The sequence below is a fragment of the Pseudopipra pipra genome, chromosome Z (assembly GCF_036250125.1).
Source record: "Pseudopipra pipra isolate bDixPip1 chromosome Z, bDixPip1.hap1, whole genome shotgun sequence".
Classification (NCBI taxonomy): domain Eukaryota; kingdom Metazoa; phylum Chordata; class Aves; order Passeriformes; family Pipridae; genus Pseudopipra; species Pseudopipra pipra.
The window spans coordinates 49,616,378-49,642,569 of record NC_087581.1 but is presented as its reverse complement, the minus strand read 5'-3'; the positions used below and the strand labels follow the sequence as shown (position 1 = coordinate 49,642,569).

Below are 26,192 nucleotides of genomic sequence, written 5' to 3'. Positions count from 1 at the left end.
TCTCCAGCGCTCACATACTCCTTCACTGTTTGTTTTTCTCCCTTATGGGTGACAGCTGATTGTCCCAAAGAGGAAACAGCCTCAGGTTATGCCAGGGGAGGTTTAGATGGGATATTAAGAAAAATTTCGGCACTGAAAGGGTTTTAAAGCCCTGGCGCAGGCTACCCAAGGCACTGTTGGAGTCACCATCCCTGGAGGGATTTCAAAGAAGAATAGATGAGGTGTTCAGTGATTCAGTGGTGGGCTTGGGAGTGCTGGGTTGATGGTTGGACTCAACAGTGTGAGAGACCTTTTCCAGCCTAAATGATTCTGTGATTCTACAATTCTGTGGTGCTTGCTGGTTTGCTGTATTTTGGATGAATTTGTATGAACAGAAAGATACAGTCTGCATTTCAACCCTCCCACAGTAAAATTTTGACATCCACTGTAAGGCACAATCTGCTTTAACTTGTGCCTCAAATCATTTCAGATGCCAGCACTGAAATCGGCAAGGTACATGTAGACATTATTTCACCATAAGTCCTGTGTACCTGTATGTAATGGTTCCAAAAGAAAAACAGAGAGAGAAATTCTAAATTATATAAAATCAAAGTATAAATATTCATCAGAGGGAACTGAAATGCAGAAATTACGTGCTGATTCACTTCTGTGATGTGAGGTTAGGAATATATCATAAAGCTCAGAGTTGAGAAACAGGGTAAATTAAAATGAGAAAGAAGAGACTCTGGTGACCCACAATTTACTCATAGTTTTAGGGAAAGACAGGGCTTGTTTACTTAGAATGACATTAACTGCTCTTTGCATAAAGGCAAAAGGGTGGCCTGGGGGAGGAAGCAACACTGGACCTTCAGCAGTTGCAAAAGCCTACACAGTATAAAGGCCCCATTTTACATAATATGTTGTTAGTCTTTAACAACTAGTAGTGTAACTGTTGGTTCTGATGTAATTTCTTTTGCCACTATTAGATTACAAGCTGTTTATTGCATTCCTCTCTCTAGACTGCTCCCTGGATACAGGCAGAGAGGCAAGTAGTCAGAGGTCAAAAGCCAGAAGCTAAAGGATTTGTCACCATTTAACACGTCTCTTGTTGTGTATTCTGTAAACTGGACAGTGCAGCCCAACAGGACGGTGTGATATGTTTTATATTTCACATCTCCACAAGAGCAATAGGGTCTACAGAACCAATGTTCTTACCTGGCATAGTCAGTCTGTAGCTGGTGGGTTGTAGGAGAAAAGCATGCAGCAAAATATCCTTAATTAACATGATGATTATGGTTGTCCAGACCTGCATTCAATATTCCGACATAAACCCCCAAAACACAGTGAGTGATGGATATGATAGAAGCAGGTAAGGCAGCCAACCAGATGCTCTGTGTCATAGCTACACCTCAAATTCCACTCTTACTTACATAAGTGTAGCTGGAAGAAGAGAATTGTTTGTAATTCTGCACAATTTCAGTCCTTTGCTGCTGCTCCTTCTTACAAGGTCACATTATGGTTTCTTCCTATAAATATGAAAAAAAATGTCTTAAATTGTCTGCAATTGGCAGATAATGCAACATTGTCTGTAAGAATCATGCAAACATAGGAAGGCTGATTTATAAAGGGTCTGAGAAAACAGTTGATTTCAAAAATATGGGAAATGGCTGACTTGTCACCAAAAGAAAAATGCAAAAACTTTTCCCGCAATAGCAGCCAAGAATTTCAAGCTCCAGCAATGTGTTTTTTTACGAAGGGAATTCTCGTAAAGAAATGCTTTTCTATGAGGAGGATTATATTCAGCAAATAAAGAACAGAAATATTCATATTTTTCAGTTCTTTGTACAAATCTCATCTATTACATAACAGAAGAGCTATTTGATATCACCTGTAGTCCTAATAACTGTGATTCCTTACACATACAAGCCAAAAGAGGTTCATATTTTGCCTTCATAATATGTTCGAAAAACATATTCAAGCAAAACAGAAAACCAGCATTCAAATACTTTTAAATACAGATCGTAAACCAAAATTTTCTCTTTTCTTTGTTCCTTTGTTGTCAGTACATCGCAAGAGAGTGAAGCATAAGGCACTTTCACAAGCTTGTTTTTGTGTGAGGAGCTTTAACAAATCCAGAAATTACTGAAACTTTCAGAAAGGGCAATTTGAGAGTTCACTCTGCCTTGAGGCAATTACATAATTGCTTTATTGAAGCCAAAATTCCTCAGTATCAGGTTTCTTAGTCTTTTCCAAACTTCAGGTAAGCAATTGCAAGCCTCTTCCAAAGGTCCTGCTCTGTGTGCCAGAAACAGCAGAGATGAGTAGATACTCCTTGATGAAGAGTTTCTGTGTTTTCCCATGCCTCTGGAGGAGAGGTAAGAGTTAAGGGGAGTAGAACTGAACCAACTGGGTGATGTTTGGTCACTGCATCCCATGAATCTGATGTTTCTGCTTGGTTTTAAGGATGAAAAGTGTAGATAAGTCCTTTACACTCCTTGGGAGAGAACATCCATGGTACTTAATGTCTGCACAGCCTAGGTTTTGCAGGGACTCCCAGGTAAGACTGGATCACAGCCAAGGAAGTGTTGGAGGTCTCTGGAATGTGAGTATTCAAAGCACTGACCTCAGCTGCATGAGTTGAAGGACAAAGTCTGGCAGCTCCCTGTGACCTGTTCCTCTGACTCCCAACTCCAGTCCCATGGTAAGCATAACTAACACCATTTTATGAGGCAAGCAATCATTTTCTGTGACCGAATGGAACACGTATTTGTCCCCTTCACCACATCATGAAGGCCTGAAGATCCTGTGCACCAAGTAGACAAAACAAACAGATCTCTTCTTCCCCTGCCTCAAGGTCCCTGGGCTCCAGGGCAGTTACTCCCCTCCTCACCAGTCTTGAAGGTCCCAGGCCAGCCTGACAATCTGATTGCCCCAGCACAGGAGAGGGAAGCACAGCAGCCCAGAACACCGTCCAGAAAATCATTTTGATTATAAACTCAACATTACACTACTTATAAGTTGTGCTATATTCTTTCAGCTTGTAGAAAACTTGTGCCATTCCAACTATAAATTATGTGCTATACTAACCATATATTCTCTTAAGAAAACTGAGTTTTAATTATAACTACAATTTAGTGCTGTCATTGCCAAGGATCCCTAAGAGATCTGTCTCCTCAGTCTTGGGTGGCACTTGTGACCTCAGGTATCTTCTCTGTGTATTGTCCAGGGAGAAAACAAGTGTAGTGGGAATTCACAAGTAGTGATGAGGCTGTCTCTAAATATCCTGCCCTTTCTTCCACATGCTGGAATATTTAAAGTCAATTAAAAAAGGAAAAAAAATCAACACTGACAACCCAGAATATGGAATCTCTTTCTATATTCTTTCCATATAAAGATATGTCTCTGTCTGTCTATTTCCATTTGAAAGACAGCTTTGAAAGGTTTGCAGAGGTCAGTGCAAAATATATGATTTGTAATGAAGCTTGGTTTAAACCAACTATCTTATATATTACATACTTCATGTATATAACACTGTATTTGTTATAAACATGGTACTGGGATGTTCTACATTCAGGTTACTGAATTCTGACTTTGTAGAATACCTAATGTTTACTACTTTAAAGGTTTTGAGGGGTTCATATGTCAACATAATTTTCCTTAAATTTGAAATTATCTAACAAAAAACCTTCATTAATATATAATTTACCGATCATTTTGAAAATAGAGCCATCCCAAATCTAATATCTACAATCTCTTTTTTGTCCTCCCTCAAAAGATCCACCATTCATTTAAACATAAAGTCATACCCTGCAATAAGAATTTTTTATTGTAGTTAATACTACACTGTGTATAATCCAATATACTAGAGGATTTAAAAGCACAAGCACTAATAAAGGGAAATATTTTCCTCTACTTTTATGTATACAGTAAATATAGTTTAAAAGTGATCTTCTGAAGTTCTTTTCATTAAATGTAGAAGGGGCAGAAAAGAGATATATATTTACTCTTTCTTATATGCATTTTTCACACAAAACTCTACTTTCTGAGAAAGTACAGGTGAAGAGATGCCCTTTTGCTGGATAAACTGAGGTCATCCACAGTGCCTTTGTCTGCTATACATCTTGAATAAATCACGTCTTTCTTTTATATAATGCTGTAGAAACTGCCTCTCTTGATTATGAAGGTATTTGCCAGTGATCCTTTCAAACTCATCCTAGAAGGTTGCTGAACAGTAATATTCTAAACTCTAATTCTCACTACTGAAAAGAGACAAGACAAACTTTTCTAGAAGTTTGGGAGAATTCTGGCAAAAAGTCCTTAGAGTCTGACCTTCCTTCTAGCACATTTTTTTGAAATGAGTGAGTAGGTTTTGGGGAAGTGGAAGAGGAAAGAGAGGGGAAGGAAAGGGACATTTACTTTTTAAGTTGTTGGCTGTCAGAACAATGAGTTCTGCATGCTGAGATAAATATCCAAATGCAACATGCCATAAAATGAACATAATAGCTCCAAAATAATTGCATGCACAAGCCAATTGTCTATGACTTAGCTCTTTCAGTTCATTTGAGGTATACTTCAGAGAGAGGGTTTTTTTGTATATACTAGGTCATATTTATCCATCAAGTTCAGTCCTCAGATTTCAAAGGGACTGAGATAAACACGAGCTGAAAGTTAAGAAACTGAAACAAACAGAAAACTAAATGTTAAGGAAAGTCCCTACATCCTACACTAAAATGCTACTATGAAGACAAGTCAGGGAAACCACCCAAAAATGTAGGGGTTTATTTATCACGGTTATAATTCTACGTCTGGGAAAGTCTACTCATGCTGCATTACAATTTCCAAATATGTATAATTTTGATATTATGAAATTTGTTGTTTATTAATCTTGTTAAAAAAACCCCACATATTTATTTTTTTTTAAGTTTTATTTTGTAGATGAAAGAAGCATGTACCACTTCTGCTGAAGACTGATCAGGAAGGCACTAGTAATAGAAAAGAGGCTTGATTAAAAAGAAAATATTAAATGGGATACTTTGTATATTTGCAGTCTGCTCTAAGTTTTATTACCCCTGTTAAAATGTAATCACTGTATTTAGAATTAATGTCATCAAACATACTTGCAAAATCGAGGAATTTCAAAGTTAAAACTGGAAAGTTATATATTAGGCAGTGCCTAGGCTCATCTGGGTGAGCCCTTAAGGTTCATGTGGTTTTAAACGCATCAGTATTTTTAATTTTTTTTTTTTAACTTGTCTGCCTATGATTTTGTGTTTGAGTTGTAAAGAAGTGATGGCCAGTGTTGGAACTGGTAGTACTGACTTTTGTGTGGGTTCCCCTCCCAGTTAGGACTATGGGGAGAGGGACAATTAAAGGCAGCAGCCAGGCTTGGACATGTAAAGGAGCCTCCCTGAAGGAAGCTGGTCCTCCTGTTATCTCTATCACCTACAGTCAATACAGGATACACATCCATCTACCATCAACTTTAATCAATGTCCATCATGGCCGGACACAACATCCTCCAGGCTGGAGAAAGCAACTTGCCTACTGCCAGCACCCTTTGTTTCTTCCATATGGGCAGGACATGATTCCCCAGGATTAGACAGCAATTATGTCCTCTGAACTGATCAATTCAGTCAATTTGCTGGGCAAAGTAAATTGATCCTCACAAACAAAGGGATCTGCCAGTGGGGAGGTATCTGAGAAAGCAGCATGCCTGTGTAGGCAGTACTGTCCTTGCTGCAGTGTGGGGCGGCCCAGCACCATATGGTGCCACCATGAACTTATTAACTGACGGATTAACTCATGTCAGCATTTGGGATCCCCAGTTTCCAGCTGTGAGGATGATTGATGGGCTAACTACTGCTTCAGTCTTGGAAGTTATTTCCTCCATTTAACAGAGTCAAAAAGACAGAAAATTGCTCTCTTTGTAAATGCTAATCTCACCACTCCTTCGAAGGCCCAACAGCAATTTATTCCAGGCAAAGTCTTAAAATTGGTATAGTACACATCAAATGCATACTAATTAGCAATTTCTTTTGAAGGCTCTATCACTTATTAAGGGTCTCCTTTTCCATATGTTCATCATGCCCCACTTCACCCTTTAATTACAAAACAGCACTTTCTACTAATTGTGAGAAGGTACATTGTACCTGGTATCTGTATTAACTACTACACCTTCTGAGGAGCAATTTAGGGTCAGATAGAAAGCAGGCAGATAGCCATGAAGTCTTTTGGGCTCTGTCCTCATTTTAGGCACATTCATTTTTATTCCCACTGGCAATGTTTCTTAAGGGAGTGCTCCATGAAAATGTCATTTCTTTAGAAAAGGCAAATCTCATATCCACACAACATTGCACCAGTGCTGGTACTGAGGTTACGGCTTTCCCACTGCTATTGAATAGGGCCTCAGTACCAGCAATTTATTTCTTGATACCTTCTAGTGGGGAGATATCAGTAAATCTTAAAATGGGCTATCTGCCATGGATCAGAGAATTCTGTCTGTCCAAATTGGTCTGTGTTGACTCAGTCCATGACTACTTTTTCACCTTGTCTGATTCTTTACTGATTATATAACAGGTCTTCAGTTCTTAAAAGCCTAGCACTGTGGTACTTGTGTGTACCTTCTGTCACAAAAGAATTTCAGTACAAAGATATAAAAGAGGCCGAGAAGAAAAAACATCCAAACTAAGTCAGAGGCATACAAAAAATTTACACCATTTTCTTGTTGAAAATATTTACATATTCTCCTTGTTTCCCTACACCAGGCAATCGCAACTATAACCTTGATAATTAATTCTTCTTTATGCCTAGCATGGCATAAGTATAACTGGAAATGGATAAATCAATGGACAAGTTCTAAAGTAGGTTTCACTAGTAGGAAATTTATTTTCACGTGATCCTTGTAGGCAACTTTGAGTTGGTCTAGTTCATTACCTTTTGCAAAACACACAGCATGTAAAGCCCCACTCAAAGTGAACAAATTGTTAGGAAATGAGGGACAATTTATAATGCAGATTAGAAAAAATAAAAGCTCCAGATACTTGTTGAAATGTATGTCTTAATGTCTCTTTCATTGCTTAAAAGATGAACATGCCTATTTTGTGCTGAATTGAAAGAAAATTGTAATTTCATAGCACATGTAGGGATGATAAGTTTTTTGAGGGAAAAAGAAACGCTTATTCTCTTAGTCACTCCTGTGCAAAGAAAGCAGAGCTTGTCTGAAACCAGGAGAAAATATTCACTCAAAGATTTAATATTTTAACTTGGTTTTGTTGGAGCTTTATTTCAATCAAATTTTTTCCATCAGTACTAGGTGAAAAAAATGAACTATCTTTATCTTTTAGAAGAAACATTAAAGGAAGCACCATCTCATTTCACTTCATATTGCAGCATTTTAAATTATTACCTCAGACATTAAAACTGAGGTTAAAACAGCTGCTAGCACATATGTGTGCTGTCTGCCAGTAAGCACCAGGTTTGGGTTTGGTATCAACAAAAATTCACTGAACAGACATACTTGCCAAATTTGTGATAGCCCCAAGCACTTTAGCTCATTTGTATTTAAGAAATTCTGCCACGTAAGTTCAAGATCCCACTTCACAAGATCCAGGGGATGACCTTCAGTTTGCGGTAACCTTTACTTTGAGGTGCACCAGCAGCACTGTCAGAGAAGGCTTGCACTGAGCTCCAGAGACCACAGATCACATTAACAGTAAGATTTAGGCACATATGTATAAATAAGATCCAATATTTGTACCAGATGATTCTCCATCTAGCCTTTGGTCTCAGTGTCTAAAGCAACAACTTGTACCCATCCTGTAACAACCACACACAATTGACTAGCTCATGCAGAAATCTTCTGAAGGTTTTTGTTGGACACCTACTTTAGAAGAAAGCTGGACAATTATTTTTTGTATCTTGTTGAAATATCCCTTGCTGGCATTTCCAGAATAAAGGGAAATTTGATTTCAAATTGATTTCAACTAATTTCTTTTAATTATGCTTTAACATACAGTCTTGGAAATAATTGTGAAATGTAATGAAATTATTTTTCATTCCTCAGAACTGTTTGTTCCTCTTTTAACCAAATCAAGTAATCTACTAAGTCTACAGCATTGATCTTCCATTCTTAGCGCTTACGTCCTTACAAACGTGATGTGATTTGAAGAACAATTTTTCAAACTGTGTAAAACCCCAAAACAACACGAAAAAAACCAAATAAAAAAATACTAAAAACAAATTTTAAAAAAAGTAATCCAATGGGACTAGTGCCTGAAGAAAAACAGTCCTTCATATGAGAAACAGGTACCTAATAATAGCTAACAAACAAATAGGAGAATTGAGGAACTCCTTTATGTATATATATATAGGCACATACATATGTCTATATATGTTTAGGTATATGTCTGTATCTATATATATGTGTATGTATATGTTTGTAAGTCTTCATATATATCTACATATATATATATATATGTAGAGATATATATATGTATATATATAAATAGTATTATGACTTAACATCTTGAGTTTGAGGGGGGAGAGTATAGCACAACACTTTTTTGAGCATTGAACCCTGACAATGCTGTATTTTCTTTGAAGTTCAATCATGTTTCAAAGGATTAAAGCATTTTTCACTTGTAAAAAAACCAATCAACATATATCTCTAATCTGGAACTTCACATAATATGTCAGGCCTACGTCTGTTATATTTTGGGATGGACCAACATTTCCAACCTCAAAAAATCATGATTTAAATTGGGAACTGACAGACCCATGCAATCCTGCAAGTGTTGAGGTTATCTCAAAGAAATGTAATTAAGTTGTTTGTGTCATGAAGAGGTATGGCCAATCACTCAGTGCTCATCTTATGTGTAACCTCTTTCATTGGCTATTAGCTTCATTGTCTTTAGTGTGGGGTTTTTTGCAGATGCAGCATCATGCTGATCAAACTACAACTCTTATTCCTTTTAATAAGGATGCAGCATCCTTTAGTCCTCAACTTGAGCATCTCAAAAGCATTCTTAAAATATCAGTTCCTCTGTCAACTGTGTTGAAAAACATGATGATAATGCTATTTTTCTTTCTAACGCAAGATCAAAGCTCCAGAAGAGGTGGCATAAATCTTGGATATTCAAACTTAAGCATGGGGGTTAATTGAACCCAGAGATATTTTGTTGATGATTTTGTAGCAGAAAAATTGATTTTAAGGGCAGTGTTCATTTACATTGCAGAACTTAACTGCTACCCTAAATTCATGTATGTTGAGTGTTTTGTTAAAGGTTGTGGGTTTTTCCCCTTATGCACTGTCATTTATTTTAATACAGGAAACCAGCACGAAGTCACAACTCAGATCTGCAGAAACATCAGAAACACTGAAAAATTGTCAACTAGCCCTCTTTAGACTAGCTTTTAAAATTTATGGGGAGGAATTAATATTTGCTTTCTTACCCCTCCTTAAATTTTAACTGTCCTGCATATAACTAGGAGAGGCTCTAACCTCGGGTCACTGAGTGATTTCCTCCCCCTTTCCTTCTCCTCTTCTGCTGCTCCATAAACACATTGTATCTATCTCTTATAGTGCAAATAGCCCAGACCAATACCTACCACCAACACATGAGAAGGTTCTTAATTGGGATGTGGGCTTCCAAAACGCTGCATTGGTCTATCCTGGGAGGATATGAAATGCCCTAATATTCACTGCAAGAAGAACCTCTGCTCCTGACCAATTGTTGTCGATATGAGAAAATTTTTTCACCTGAGCTGCAGGAACTGTGACCAATGAGTCATTGTCTCTCGGAAGGGTTGCAAGCTGGATCCTTTCTCTTATCTAAGAATATCTCATCACCAGAGGTGACAAAAGAATCACTTGAATTCTCCCTCTGAAGATTTTATGAGTACAGGAAACAATCCTTGGGCGGCCATTCTTTTAAATCACCAAAGCAGCAAGCATTAAAAAAAAAAGTAATCATGACAGAAGAATGGGCCATGTTCCCTATTGTAAAATTCCCAGTTGATAGAATGTAAAACTTTTCACTTGAATTAGTGCACGAGCGTTTTGAGGGCAGTGGTCTGAAGAAATAAAGCATTCTTAATTGGAGTAACAGGATGGAGAAGGGAGCACTTCTCACTGTGCTAATTGAAAAAGCAAACTCACTGATTTTCCACACTGAATTAGTCAAGAGCTTTCTTTCATGCTTTAGTTCATTTAAAGATGACACATCTGTGGCTCCAGCGCATTGCACACAGATGGTATCCTTTTTTGTTAAAGAGCTTGACAACAGCCTTGCTTACTTGTCAGCCTGGATAACCTCAGATAACATGAAGGAACTACTTATTTAAGACTTAATGAAAGTTTCATTCATTACATCCCTTCATCCTTTCCCTTTATCTGACTTTTGTTAGAATCTTAATACTCCTCTCATTTACGGAAATGCCCTGGGCACAGAAAAGCTGCCCCAGAAAAATGGCACATCACCTTTCCTTCCCTGGTGTGCAGCTCCCTGTGAAAACTCCTGTGACACTTCAGGGGGTGCCTGAAAAATAAGGGAGAGAAGCAGGTGGGCAGGAGGGAATGACAGAAGCCTGTGTACATATTGAGTGCTACTTATTAAAGTGGGTCTCTAGTGAATATGGTCCCTACACAAGGGTGAAAACACAAAGAATTAATGACAATCACCTCAGCAATGACAGGAAGGCAACAAGTCACCTTCCCACATTGACCTTATCTTGCTTGCCAGAGTCATTGCATCACCCACAACGCCATGCACAAGGCAGCCTTACCCCAGACCCTGTGGTGGCTGTGCCAGGGTACAATTAAGTTAAACCCTGGACATCATTTATCCACAGGGCAGGGTAATAACACTCAAATCCTTGTGTCTGTTTTCTTACTCTTAAGATGAGAGAAACTGAATCGGGGCAAGAAAAAGAAATGATGCCCTGAGTCCTATCAAGGCCTGGAGGAGCTTTCCAACTGGACATCAGTTAAATGATGGGGTGATGCACACAGCCTAGACCATTTCATGTGACTGGGTTGCAGGATCAGGCTAAAAGTTGCTTTTATCACCACTGTTAAAATGGGCAATTTTACAATTGAAAACTCATAACCCTTGTATGTTTTGTCCATATATATTCACACATCTGCTCATTAACTAGCTCATTGGGCAGATCTGTAAAGAGACATTACCAGGTCTGTCATGGCTTCAGACAAATGGAAAACGAAAAGCACCTCAATGAAGGGCACATGATCTTTCTGTCTGAGAGTGTGATGCTGTCTATGAAATTGCTACGATATGCTGGGGATTGATGTCCAAAAAACATGAGAATGCCTCTTTCATGCCTGTTCCTCTCTTGCATTTTTCTCTTTTCCCATTGAGCTTGTTCCATCTACTGCCCCCACCAAGGTTTAGTACAGAGGCACGTTTTTTCGGTTCATCTTCCTGTGCACCAGCAGGCACAGGAACAGTTCACATTTTGAACATGGAACCTTCTGTCTCCTGCTACTCTCCCTTTGACAGCAAAGTATCGAAGAATAGTTACCTGCAGATGAGAAGGAGGGAACGCAGATGGGAAGTGAAAGAGTGTTGCCATCCTCTGAGCTGAGAAGACATAGAAACATGCCCTATCTTAAGTTTTCTGCAAACTTTGAGTTCCCATCATCAGATACATTTTTCAGGGCTAATGTACAAACAGTTAAAAGAGCATTCAGGATGTTTTGGTATACAACTTCTGGATAAATTTGGCATGAAAAGAGCTTGGCAATTTAATATAGTTTTGTGTTTACTTTCATTTTGAACCCACTCTAAAATGCTTTATGGACCCTTTCACCTTGCAGAGCAGCTGAAAATTCCCAGCCTTCTGTGATCCATCCCTTCTCCTCTCACTATAGAAATAAACGGCCACCATCTCATTACATGTTTCACAGTCTGTGCTACCAGAAGTAGTGGTATTGGTGACAATCGGGACTTTAAGTGCCCAATATATCAACAGAATTTTGAACAAAAATGGCATTTTACATATAGGAACTGGTAAACGCCCCTGAAATTAAGATGGCTTTGATGGAAAAATTGGAGAAAGGTATCATTTTGAACAGTCAAGACTTAGTCCCCAGAGGAGCAGGATAGTGGGGTCTTCATCACTATGTCCAAGTATCCATCCAGCTCTTTGGGCTTGAATACAGCACAAAGTCATTTTTCAAAATCACAGTGGAAACATGGGCAAGATTTGCTCTTCTCTCTAAGTCTATAAGAAGAAAATACTACTTTAATTTCAATACGAAACTTCAAAAACAGGCTTAATCTGACTCTGCACCCAAAATGTGTCTCTCTGATGAAGAGAAATTTGCTGCCTCCACAGCATAGGAATGTGTGGGAGGGTAGAGGACTGTTCTGGAGCTGGTCCTTGTGGACTTTCAAGGGTGAATCCAGGCTAGGAAAAGCATTCATTCTAAAAGAAAAGTAATAGAAAAGTAAATACAAAAATGAGCATAGACTTGCCTCTGAATCCTAATGTCCATCCTCAGGGATTTTGATTCCATTACAAATATTAGCAAAGATCGAGGGCATTTTATTTTAAGGGCAGGTCTAATTGGAAAGAAGTTAATTCAACAACAGTGGGAATCAGCTAAAGAAATTAAAATTGATGTGAGGTATGCAGTGGAAGTGTCAGATCCTTTAGGATTCTTCCCACATGTGAGTCAAACCTTCAAGGAACCTCTTGTATCTTTCAAACCCAAATCCACTCTTTCTTCTTATCCTCTTAAGTCCTTCTAGCCCTTCCGCCGCACATTTTGCCTTTGATGTTTTTGCAGAATGTTCTTTTCCCTTCCTAGCATGCTTTTTTAGAGGCAAAAAAATGCTCTCTGTTATCTATCTAGACCACCAAGAAAAGCTGGGGGACATCTCATCATTGATTCTTTTAGCTACCCCCTTATGAAGTCTGGGCTACAAGGGCATGGAGTGACAGGACAAGGGGGAATGTTTTCAAGATAAAAGAGGGCAGGGTTATATTAGATAGAAAGAAATTCTTCGTGATGATAGTGAGGCACTGACACAGGTTGCTCAGAGAAGCTGTGGATGCACCATCCCTGGAAATGTTCAAGGTCAAGCTGGATGGGGCTTTGAGCAACCCGGTCTACTGGAAGATATCCCTGCCCATGGCAGGAGGGTTGTACAAGGTGATCTTTAGGATCCCTTACAACCCAAATGGTTCTAGCATTCTGTGATCCTATGACAAAACAAAGTGTTATCAATTGCTCGCCTTACTGTCACTCTGCTCCCTGTTGGCCTCTGGTGATTCCCACTGGACATTTTGTTTAACTCATCACAGCAGCTTTTGCATTTATGATAAACAAGTGGGTGAATGAGCAAGGTCCTGCCAGCACATCTACTGAAGCACAGTGTGAACACACCATGCCTCTCAGTGCTGAGAGAAAAAATAGCTGCATGCACTGTAGTTAAAATCAATGACATAGAGGCAATTTGATGGTTTTGCCCTCAATAAAAAGTTCCATAATACTGAAACCATTTGGAGGTTATTTTGGGAACACAGCGACTTTACCATTATGTTAACAGTTACTGTAATTGTGCTAGCAGCAGTACGAAACTACAAGGTATCACAGCATGATGACTGCTGAATAGAAACTGAAAAGAGTTACATCATAACTAATTAGTTAATAATACAGCTGGTTACAGAAATACACAAAATCTAAAGGTACAGTATAAGTAAAACAAAGGACCCAAACCACATTTCAGCATAGATTTCCTGGACTTGGTTAAAAAAAACTAATATGAAATAAAGACACTTTAAAGAAAATCTTATAAGCTACAAAAAAAAAAAAAAAAAAAAAAAGCAGAGTGTAAATTTAACTTGATCATCACATTTGAAAGTAAGAGTAAAATGTTTCAAAATCATCTCTATAATTAGAAATAAATAAGAGTAGCAAAGAACTTTGGTCTTATTCAGAGGCCGCAATTGCAAAAATTTTATCAAAACTGGCACAACCTGGTAGGTTGTGAACATGTGAGAGACTTTAATCTGTAAGCCTACCCCTAAGACTCCAGGTCACAGAAAAAAAAAAGCAAGAAAATGCCACTTGGAAATGAAAATAATAATTTCTAAGAACAAAGAATCTGCATCTTAAGCCAAAATGTTAATATTGGTAGTACAATTTCTGGAGGGGTCAATAGTATAGAATTTCATGGTCATAACAATTTTTTTTTTTACTAATAAAGAAGTCATAGTCTTGGTCTTCCTACATGTTTATGACATGGAGTAAAGAATGGGGGACCCCGGTCTGAAATTTCACTTCAGAGATGTAACATTTATTCTGACTCAGCAAAACATTTCCAAGACATAAACACATACTTACAACTGTGCTTATGTCAGACTGCACACAATAAGCAGATTTCTTAAGAATGTACTTAAATTTAGTTACCCAAATCAAAATCATTGACATTCTTCATATCCTTGATGTTTGTATTTATTCAAGAATCTTGTAATAGAAATTTTCATTCTGATGACTCTGTGTATGACTGGGTTAAACTCGATGGAAAAAGGGCTGAATTTCAGAAAATGAAACACAATAGAAAGTACTCAGCTCCTGATGGGAAGATAATATTTTAATTGCCTCCTTGCATTTATTAAAGCTTTAGTAGTTTTCCTTAATTCCTTGGGCACACCACAGGGTTTGAGATATTATAGGCAGCTCTAAAACGTAACACTGCTGTTGAGACCATATCACTGGGGAAAGAAATACTGGGAGGGAATGTGTCCCCAGGGAATGCTATCCTTCTAGCTAGCAGGGCAGACCACAAAGCAGTGTGAGTTTGCTCTTACAGGTGTCTCTTAGAGGACTAAAAAATTACAGGCAGTGTTTTCTCTTCAAAAGTATCTGTTCTGCAACTTTTTATTTCTAGTAATACATCTCCAAGGAGAATGAGGAAGGAATGGGCTAACAGTTCAACAGGAATATCATCAAATCAAATAGTCAAAATTTTAATCCCACCAAATAATTAGGCTAGAACCCCACTTGCCATGACCACCTAGACAGGAACCAGTCTTGTAGAAAACATTTCCAGAGGAAACTCCAAAGAAAAGGTATTGGTCAGAGAGATTACCTGGAGAGTTTTACCTAGTCAGGAGTAATTTACTCATATATAAAATAATTATTTAAATGTCTCTGAGGGTGGAGGATCTTAATTTTACTTTTCAAATGAATGTACTTTCAGCACTATGGCATCTGTTCATAACTGATTCAGCTGGAGGTTGTGCCTCGTCTCAGCACACCGATGGTTTTGGTGCTAAAGGCTCTCAAAGACATTACTTTACCTGGTGAACAAAGTTGATAGCTCCTTTCAGATCCACAGTCAACTGTGTCATGTTTGGATAAAGAATCATACTGTTAAAAACATATTTTTATGATGATTTAGGGGTATGATTCAAACTTGGGGAAAATATTAATAAATTAATTAATTAATTATTAATTATTATTAATTCATCTGCCATAGGTTATATTTTTCCACTGTGTATCTCAGAATAATCAAGCCAAAAAGCGGAGTGCAACAACAGTTTTAATATAGAGTTTATACCGTTGATACAGAGTACAAAAGCTGAAGAAGCATAGGGAATTAAGAAAAAAAAAAGAAAGCTGGCAGCATTAGAGTGAGATCAAGACACGATAATGGGAAAGATAGCTAAGGTAAGAGATATGTTATGGTCTTAGAGAACAAGGTATTCCTGTTTTTAATGCTCTGGCATTATATCTTCAAATAATATTTCTCATCAGGCTTCTTTTCATAATGAAGGAGAGGCTAAAAAGGAGTCATCTGTATTTGTATGCTTCTCACTCACACAAACGTATCTCAAGCATGTTCTTTTACATAATCTGGATCACTCTCCACAACAAACATTTATTTAGATGCGAGAAAAACTGTTGACCTGTGCTGGGTACCATAGCTGACTATGAGTCTAAGGGGGAAATAATGCATGAGCTAGAAATCATAGAATTGTTTGTGTTGCAAAAGACCTTTAAGACCATAAAATCCATATATTAACCTAGCTAAGCTGTTATGATGGCATCTTCTGCAATTACAGTCTCAACTGTAACGGGCACAGTAGTATTGCACATACACTGTCAGACTGTGCCACTATAAAATCCTTTGGGAAAATTTAAATAATGGAACAAATTACTCTTAAGTTAAATTATATACTTTATAACCCAATTCTTATTTTAGAAACATTTAATAATATTAAATTACCTAAATGGCTAGGGAGGACTATGCTTATAATTGCTGAAAGAATCATTCCAAAAATGGAACCCCCAGATGAGCCCACCCCAATTCCAGTCCACTCTCTCACAGATTGTAAGTACTCTGAAAAAAGTTTGCTCTCAAATATGTGAGAGTTGAGTGCATTTGCCGTTGCTCCTAGTTTGAATACGTTAGGTGACCTCCAATCCTCTCTCAAACTAACGTAAAAAATTTACTGTAAATTTAATGATATGTGGAAGCCACATACTTGAGCCTTCTCTACTGCTGCTTCTTCCCATGAAGAAGCTCCAGTAAAACATAAATCAGTTGTGGTGAGAGGTTATTATTTTGAATTTTTGTAGGATGCAAACCACTGATGGGATTAACAATATATATAGTACAGTCTGCTATTCAGCCTTTTTTTGGACATTCATATGCTTAAATTTTAAATTTTCTGCAATGTGTTTCAAATCTTTGAATTACTTGTTACAAAAGTATAGTAGCATAGACAGTGACTCTACTTCATTAGCAAGACACAAAACATCTAGTGTGTCTGAGAGGGCTGACAGACTTGTGGCAGTGAATTAAAATCAGGATGCTAAAGCTGTTGCTGCTTTCCATATTTGATCCATCTTTCAAAGAGATGGATATCCAACTCAGAGTGAACTGATCTACTCACAAATCAGTTCCCAGCTTCTTGGTTTTCAACTTGGCACACTAACGTGAGCAAATTCAGATTTTGTTTCTTTCTTAATAAACCATGATTAAATCAGTGTCAATTCAGGAACTGAATCATGAATGGACTGGATAGTTTTGCCATCTGAAGGACTAAAAAGTCATTGGAGAGATAGAGAAAACACCTGAGATATAAGTAACTAATCCACTGCTCAATTTTCATTGGTTTCATTGACTCCAAAATCCACTTTTGCAAGCAGCATGTTTGCCTGTGAATTTCAGCCTGAATTTTATTATGCTTTTTATATCACAGTTTCCACAGTGTTTCTCTGCAACTGATACCTGAAAGGTATCATTCAGCAAAGCACTTTGACTCCTTGTTAATGTTCTTTAACATAGGCTAATAATTTGCCACATTCCCACCTATTTATCCAAGGTTTATCTAATTCATTTAACACCACAACATTTAACAGCTTTATCAGATATAAAGACAGACTACTAGCTGATGCAAAACCCAGAAGGATTTTTAGTAAGCTCTCGCTCTGCCACACTTTGAAATGCCACACTTGGCATTGGTGTAATTTTCTCAACAAGAGACAACTGAGCCTTGCATGGATGCCTTTGGTTCCTCTTCTCTCACTCACACATTTGACTCTGGGTCAGAGCTATCTCTCCGTGTGCAGCTGCTAACAGCATAAAAAGAAACAGTGGGATATATCTCACACATTTTAGGTTTCTCCTTCATATGGCACAATAAACAACTCTTTTCTAAAGGCTTGCTTGCCTGAGTGGCTTCCCTTCTTTCTTCCCATCTTCCCCTGTCTTCAAGCTCATTTTGTCTGCTGTTGCAAAATTCTAGGAGTTGCCCTGTTTTCCTCTTTGTTCCTCAAGAAATGTGAAGATCGTCCTCTGTTTACCTGGAACGATGGAATCGATATGAAATCTGAAGTAGTCATGAAACCCTTCAGATATTTTTGTGTTAACAGAGGTGTGGATTTAATTGTTTCTGAAAGTCAGGCTAATATGGAGCACCACATTTCTATCTGGCTGAATTACACAATGTCTTGGTCAATCATTATTTTTAGGTGATAAAGTAAAAGAGGCAAACTTTGTGTTGAGATCCTTTGATGCTATTGGATTGTGTACATTCTTCAGCAACAATTTCTAGCATCATGCTATGAAATACCAGGTGCCTAAGGCAATTAGCTATTTTGCCCACAAGCCTGCAACATCATTTAGCATTAAAGAAACTAAATTTAGAAGAGATGATCAGATTAGTCTAGAAAGGGAGAAAAAACCCCACTTTAAAATCCAGAGCAGGTTTTTAATAAATTAGAAGGGTGCCAAAATTCAGTGTTTTAGCTAAGATTTGTGAGAAATGCAGTGACATTCTCTTCAGCTGGCATGATGAAACTGAGACCTTCTGTCAGAATCAGCTGATGGATCAGGTAGAATTTGATGAGGAATTGCTGACATAACAATGAAAACTGGTACTGTATGCCCTAAAAAAAAAAAGATGTCAGAGAAATCTGGAAGATACTGAAGTGTACAGACCCTGAATCAGAACATTTTTAATTAATTCCCTTACCCTTCTGACAGTGTTTGTTTCTTGTTGTATTGGTGCTTCTTAAACCCACCATTTATAAGGCACATAGCACTAACATGTGAACAGACTCTATTAATGTAAAAAGATGAAGCTGCTGCTCACACATATCTCCATCACTTGATCAGAACAATGGTGTTCAGATCCCTATAAATTTGCCACTACCAGGGTAGCTCCCACCCCTCTTTTCCTGCCTCTTGTCTTACAGCCAGCATTTGGAATTTACATGTGAAACAGTCAAAAGGTAACTGAGTATTGACAGCCTTTGTAAAGATTAAATTGCCTCTTTTTTTTTTTTTATTTTCAATTCTCCCTTAATAAAACTGACAAAACTTTCTCTCACTGCACAGAGCTGAAGTATCAGGTATATTTGATGAAGGAGACTGAAAGAACTGCAAAATAGCGATTAAAGTCCTGAAACCGTCAATGAAAAATGTTTGCTTTGTCACTGCTTAATGAGAAGACAGCCCTGGCTCTTTCTTTCAAGTTTTGTCATAAAGTGTTTCAGTGACTAGTTAACTGTGAATCTTTTGATCTCCTGATTTTCATAGACAATGACCCTGTCATCACATCAAAGCAACTCCTTTGCAGTAAATGGAGAAGCACATCTCTCTGGAGATATCCTTAGGGCAAAGTGTGTGTGTGTACACAAGGGAGATGGAGAAAAATGGAGAGATATATGGCATCTAGCCTATATAAGGTTTTTCTATACTAGAAATACAATTGTGTCATTGGACTGAAAATTGTGTCATTGGACACTTACAGTTTCATTGAGGAGAGCAGCTGGTAACCTTAACCTTTAAGCCTTGCAGTGGAACATAGTTATGGACACTGCAGAATAGAACCATATTGTATTTGAGTAAAGGGTTAACTATGTTGTAACTCCATCCCCTGTTACAGCTGTGATTTTACCACAGACAAAGCCTTCTAAAGCCCAGTTTTGTATTATATGTCTTGTTTGCTACTAATAATTGCTGCTGCTGCCATTGGAGGGGAGTCACCTGTGAAGACCCTTTCTTTTGTAAAACAATCCCTTTAGCAACAGTAGCAGTCATTTTGGGAAACCCTAATGCAGTCTATTAATATTGTTTTACTGCATATAATTAAATGACAATTTTTTGCATAGCAAATTTCTAAATTTGTGTGTGAAAGACCAAATCTGCAAAGGAGAGTGTTTGCTATCAGAAATTGTCTAATTCTGGACTTTCTTCCAGTGATGTATAAGTCAAGACTGCTAAAGAGCCTCCTTTTAGCTTTTGCCACTGACATAAACTTGGTAGTGGCATGTGAAGGTGTGCACCCTCCAGATTTGTTACCTTAATATCATTGCCTATGTTAGGTGATAAACTCAGCAAGAGACGTGAATTCTTTACATGCTGCTTGCAAAATCTATTATTTTGATTTTGGGGGGGGGGAGGGGGCTGTTAATGTGTCTGCGTTTTGAAAGGGAGCAGGTGATGAACTAATCCAAATTCCCACCTTCATTCCAAAAGCTCAGGATGGACATAGGAAAATGCCCTAAGAGCTGCAGTGAGTCCACCTTTCCTCTGCAGTCCTGCAAACGGATGGGTATTGCTTCCCACTTCTGCTGCCCTAGTGATGCAGTGCATGGCTCCTGTGTGGGGGTTAATCCATCCTAGTTCCACTGAATGCTCTCCAAGCAATGAGGCAGCCTGTGAGGAGCAAGCATATCTCTGCAGAAACATGCTGCAAGGTCATGGTTGCAACCAGTGCTTTGTATCTCCAGCTACCACTCACCACCTACCCTATAGTCTACAGCAAGCTCAGAGGACGGCTTACAGCTCTGCTGTGCAGCAGTCCCTTAAAGACCCTATCAGATCTTCAGCCAGGGGTGATGATTTCCCTTTGGATAGTCTTCCTCTTGAAATATCTTCTCAAAGGACAAACTGTTGGCCATGCCATCACCTTGGGCCCCAAATCCAACTGCACCAAGGAGGGATGAATTGACTGCACTCATGACAAAGCAGATAGCACTAGATGAAACACATTTCCTTTGAAATCTTTGTGGTAGGAACTGAAAATGGGATATATTTCCTTTAGAGCACATACAACTTCCTGAAGGAAAGGTGTGTGGAGACGTGGAGGGCAGGGGAAGTGTTGCACAGTGTCAGCTCCACAGTCTGGTAGAAATACAGCCTCAGTTTTATTTCTCTTCCTTCCCAAGGGTGATAGAGGTAGGCCTGGTTGGGAAACTGCACTGGTTTTAGTTACTGCCTCAGCTGTCTTCCCTGCCTTCATCTGCAGGAGGGTGATACAGAGACTAGGGCTGGAACCACATCATGCCCATCTCCCCCCTCCTCCAAATTTATGCACAAATTCTGGGTTGCAGCATTATCCTAGTGAAGCCAATCGCAGCAATGGTCGAGCCTGAGGGGATACACGGCCCTGCCTGTAGCTACAGTCGTGTAGTTCTCAGCAAATTACTGCTGTCAGACCTAGTGCTGACTGGCTTCTCACTTCTCTCCTTCTGCTAGAGAGCCAGGCAAGGAGGGAAGGGCACGTTGCAGAAGATAGTTGTATTTGCTAATTCATCCCAGTTCTTATTAATAAAGTTTGGTTTCTATCTTTTCTTTCTTCACCTTTTACAATTTGCTGCTGAAGTTTAAAGGCTCTCCCTGCGAAACAGTGGAATAGTATCTCCAATATGAAAACTTCCCCTTGTAGAAAAAAAAAAATTAGTCCTAGTATAATTTAATAATTTCTTTTGTTCAGGAAAATAAATTCACCTTTTGCCAAAGGCAGAAAGTAGAGTGAATAGTTCTAAAATATTCAACATATAGCCAGCTTGGCTTCTCAGCCAGAGTATCTGTTCTTGTGCTAATTTTCTTCCAAGCAGCAAAATATATCACATTCATAGAATCATAGAATCATAGAATCATAGAATCATAGAATCATAGAAGTGACCAGGTTGGAAAAGACCTGTGAGATCATCAAGTCCAACCCTTGATCCAAGACCACTGTGGTTACTAGACCATGAAACTCCATGCCACATCCAGTCTTAGCTTAAAAACTCCATGGAGAGTGAATCCACCACCTCCCTGGGCAGCCCATTCCAATGCCTGATTACCCCCTCTGTAAAAAATTTCTTCCTAATATTCAACCCAAACATCCCCTGGCACAGCTTAATACCTACTGCTGGTTGCCTGGGAGAAGAGACCAAGCCCCACCTGGCTACAACCTCCTTTCAGGGAGTTGTAGAGAGTGATGAGGTCTCGCCTGAGCCTCCTCTTCTCCAGCTCCCTCAGCCTCTCCTCATAGGACTTGTGCTTGAGTCCTTTCCCCAGCCTTGTTGTTCTTCTCTGGACCTGCTCCAGCACTTGAAGTGTGGCCTCACCAGCACCGAGTACAGGGGAAGAATCACCTCCCTGGTCCTGTTGGCTACACTGTTCCTGATCCAGGCCAGGATGCCCTTGGCCTTCTTGGCCACCTGGGCACACTGCTGGCTCATGTTCAGCTTCCTGTCAATCCAAACTCCCAGGTCCCTTTCTGCCTGGCTGCTCTCCAACCACTTTCCCCAGCCTGTAGCGCTGCAGGGGGTTGTTGTGGCCAAAGTGCAGGACCCGGCACTTGGCCTTGTTGAACCTCATCCTGTTGGAATCAGACCAGCTCTCCAGTCTGTCCAGGTCCCTCTGAAGAGATATCCTGCCTTCCAGCTGATCAACACGCCACCCCAGCTTGGTGTCATCTGCAAATTTTCTAATGGTACGCTCGATCCCCTCATCTAAATCATCTATAAAGATATTAAATAGGATTGGGCCCAACACTGATCCCTGGGGGATACCACTAGTGACCGGCCACCAACTGGACACAGCCCCATTCACCACCAGTCTCTGGGCCCAGCCATCAGCCAGTTCTTAAACCAGCAGAGAGTGTCCCTGTCCAAGCCATGGGCTGCAGCTTTTTCGGGAGAATGCTGTGAGAGACAGTGTCAAAGGCTTTGCTGAAGTCCACGTAGACTACATCCACAGCCTTCCCCTCATCCACCAGGAGGGTCACCTGGTCATAAAAAAAGATCAAGTTGGTCAGATAGGACCTGTCCTTCCTAAACCGTGCTGGCTGGGTCTGATCCCTTGTCTATCCGGTAGGTGCTGTGTGATCGCACTTAGGATTATCTGCTCCAAACCCTAGTTTCCTTTCCTGCAGGCTCTCACTTCACAGAAGTTTTTTCTTCTCAAACGTGCCTTAATAGCAACCTGTAAAGAAGTGTCCTGGGAACTGGAACTCTCTCAATGTATGTTCTCTCAGTCCAACACTAACCAGGGCCCTGGTAATATCACTTATTAAAGCACTCAATCCCCCGAGGTCTTACCAAAAGGCAGGTTTTGGAAGCTGCTTCTGCAAACAGGGACTGCTGAAGTGCTTTTCTAGTCTCAAATCTGCCTTATGTCTCTAACAATCAGCACTTGTGTCTCTTTTCACTCAGCTCTTGTCCCTACTTATCAGTCAACAGAAAAAAATCTCTTTTATCTTGACAATATCCATAGAGTATTCACAGAGAAAAACCTGTACAATAAAAAGAAAAGCACTACTCTCACTGAAGTGCTGAAGATGAACACAGGGAAAGCTCAAACATACTCAACATGTCCTGAATCACCAGCTGTGGGTGGCCTTAAAATTTTCCCCCTTCTGATCTTTCTCTTCCCTGATAAAGGCATCCATCAACCAAAAACTCTTATTGCATTAGTGCAGATGTCCTACAACATGGGTGTTCCTGAAGGCGTGTTGATAAAAGCCCTGTACATCCTGACAGTCTGCAATTTACCAAAGGTGTCTCAGGGAAGGGGCTCCACAAGCAAAAAATTCAGCCTCCAGCAATTTCAGCTGAGACAGTTGAAAATGTTGAAAACTGCTTCTTACTCACAGAGTGGCTGAAATCAGATTAACACCACAGCATGACTCACTGTTGGAAAGTCAAAACACAATACACCCATGAAACAGCTTAAAATGAGCAAATACAACAATAAATAGTATAAATATTTTTTGTCTCCATAAAGCAATCAAAAAGCAATATCCAATAATCCCTAGATTTGGTAATGGTGTGTTGGTGAAGCACACTGATTTCTCAGGAAAAGAGAAGTGCTTCAGGGGTTAATCTCTCCCAAACTCTTGTTTTACAGAAAAGAAAACACCTAGAGGGACACTCTTAGGGAGTTGTGAGGCTTTGTAAATTCATTATTCAGGTTCATACCTATATTCTCTACCACTGAGTTATATTTCATTATTTCTAGTTAAAAATGCTGCAATTGTTTCTGCCTATGGATGACCCTCATAGCTACCCAGAAACTACTGCTTCTTTGACATGTGGATAAGCTGCAACTTTTAATAAAAAAATAACAAAAAATATAACTCACTAGGGCTTTATGCACTCTGCTGTTTCCATGTGCAACATCATCTGACATCCTTCATAAGCCCTGCTCCTTCTCTTCACAGCTCAGTTATGATTCTTCATCCTTCCTTGAATTGTCTCAAAAATATGACAGTCAGGATAGTGCAGTTGATAATCACTAGGAAAAAGCTTCTCTAGTTAAGTCATTCTCTCAGCCTCTCTCTGTGTTATGCAAGTTACAGTGGAATATGTCCTTTTCGTGCCCCAAAAAAAGGAGAAAGTGAACATTTCTATCTCCTTTGGACACAAAACTTTGCAAAGGTTTACCCATGTATTAATGAAGTTAATTGCTTGCAATACCCTGACTTTTTATAGGGAGTCCTTTTCATGCCCTATTAGCCCTCGCTGCCTCTCTCAGGGGAGGTTTTGTGATACTGTTCCATTATGGATGAGGAAACTAAGGCATGTGTTACTAAGAGCCACTCAGCATGGTGGCAGAGAGAAGAGACAAGACGCTGGACCTTTGGTCAACAAGCAGGTCACATCTGCCTTTGAATGAAGACAAAGCAGGAATTTCCTGCAGCTTTATGGCTCAGTTTTTTACCAGTTTTATCTATTTTTTTGGGGAAGTAAAAAGACACAAGTTCAAATTCAAGATGTCACCACTTCTGCACCTATCTATCTGTTAACTGCAGTGAAGAGCTGGTACACAATTGTATCCACCAAAGAGATGTCACTGATGGAAAAAAGGCTCTGAGTGTTTCAGCTGGCAAAAGGAGTAAGAAAGGAAATTGCTTTGTCAGACACCACAGATTAAGTAGTTCTGCTTCAGTAGCAGAAATAACTACTGAAAACTACTTCAAAACCCGAAGGCAATTAAAAGAAAAAGTTTTTTTTTTTACTTGTGGAATTGTTAGGCTCCTCTTGATCATTAGGAAATGGATCACATAAATTATTGTACAGGACTGAAAGCATTCAACTATTATACTTTCCTAAAAAAAAAAAAATCTGTGTATTTCTGTTTCTTTCTATCTTTCAAATCCATTGTGTATTTACACATCATTTATTTACTCTGTTTCCTGACTTTGGAGGGCTTTTTCCATCAAAACATCTTTTTTTTTCCCTTAGCAGGCAGTGATGACGGATTTTGCCAAAAGATTGTTACATTGACTATGTCTGGTTTATTCCTTCGATTGATATAACTTTAGTATATGTGTGCTAGGTAATAGAATTGTAATTTTTTTCTTCTATAACATATATAACACTTTTATCAACAATATGCCCTCAACTTTGCATCAAATAGCATGCAGCTAGGTTTCTATCTTTCCAATGGAAAGCTATACAAGCATAAAAGTTTCACTACCTTGGAAACTATAACAAATGGGAAATCTGTAAAAAAGAACTTTGTAACCTTATAATTTCATAGTAATGAATGAGATAGCATATTAAGAAGTCAGTAGTTTATAAATAATGTTAGGTACTCCAAGTGATTCTGCACTGAAATAAGCAACCTGACTGAATTCCTCTTTCTTTGCAGAGAGTTTTGCTACAGCCAGTAGTCTTGCATATACTTCGTTTTTTTTAATTTTGTTAAAAAATCATCCGAAAAAGCATTCTGAGATGAAAGTCCTGCAAGTAGAAAGATGATTCAGAATTGCATGCCAAGAAGCCTTCTCAATATCCTGAGGGCATTGCCTATGTTGCTGCTTCAAGAACTCTACCGATAGATTACACAGGAGTTGGAGACATGTAGTGATGTGACTCCACTTCTGAGGGAGTCACACGGGATATTATAGTAAGTTTAAGGGCCTTTTTCTCCCTCCAGTGCTCAGCAGGATGATGGTGTTGCAATGCCAGCAGTGACCACTATCTACCATCAGCACCCATAAACCACATGCAACAGGCAACAACGTTGTTTCCAACATGACTTCATGGTTGTTTTACCCACTTCCATCTTCATTTGTTCTGCCAAGATCGGCTCAAGTCCCTCTTCCTAAAAGAATCAAGTTTGAAATATTTTAAAATTATTTATATGTATTTTAAAAGGAATCACTCACCACCATGTATCATATGGTCTGAAGATTTTCTATAGCTTTTAATGACCAGCAGGTCCACTCTTCACATGAACTTCTTGCTGTCTCATACTGACAGAACTGAGGATCTTCTTGGGCACAAGTGCAGCACTTAAAATAGAGAAACTGGTCATCAGTTTCAGTTTTGTCTTCATTAGCTACTGCTTGGTGCAAAAATGTGCACAGCTAATACACCTTATTTTCTGTATGAAGTGATGAGAGGAATCTATTTCAAAGGCCATGGATTAATCAGGCTATTTAAGTATTAG

General features: G+C 39.0%; 1 long non-coding RNA gene across 1 annotated transcript in view; it reads right to left on the bottom strand.

Annotated features, from left to right (window-relative positions):
* Nucleotides 1–26,192, bottom strand: part of LOC135406577 (uncharacterized) — a 110,084-nt gene that overhangs the window by 28,698 nt on the left and 55,194 nt on the right. Inside the window, exons 2-3 of the long non-coding RNA XR_010426350.1 lie at nt 25,909–26,034; nt 1,410–1,505 (exon numbers count right to left, since the gene is read on the bottom strand). This is a non-coding gene — a long non-coding RNA (uncharacterized LOC135406577). The remainder of the gene's footprint in view (nt 1–1,409; nt 1,506–25,908; nt 26,035–26,192) is intronic.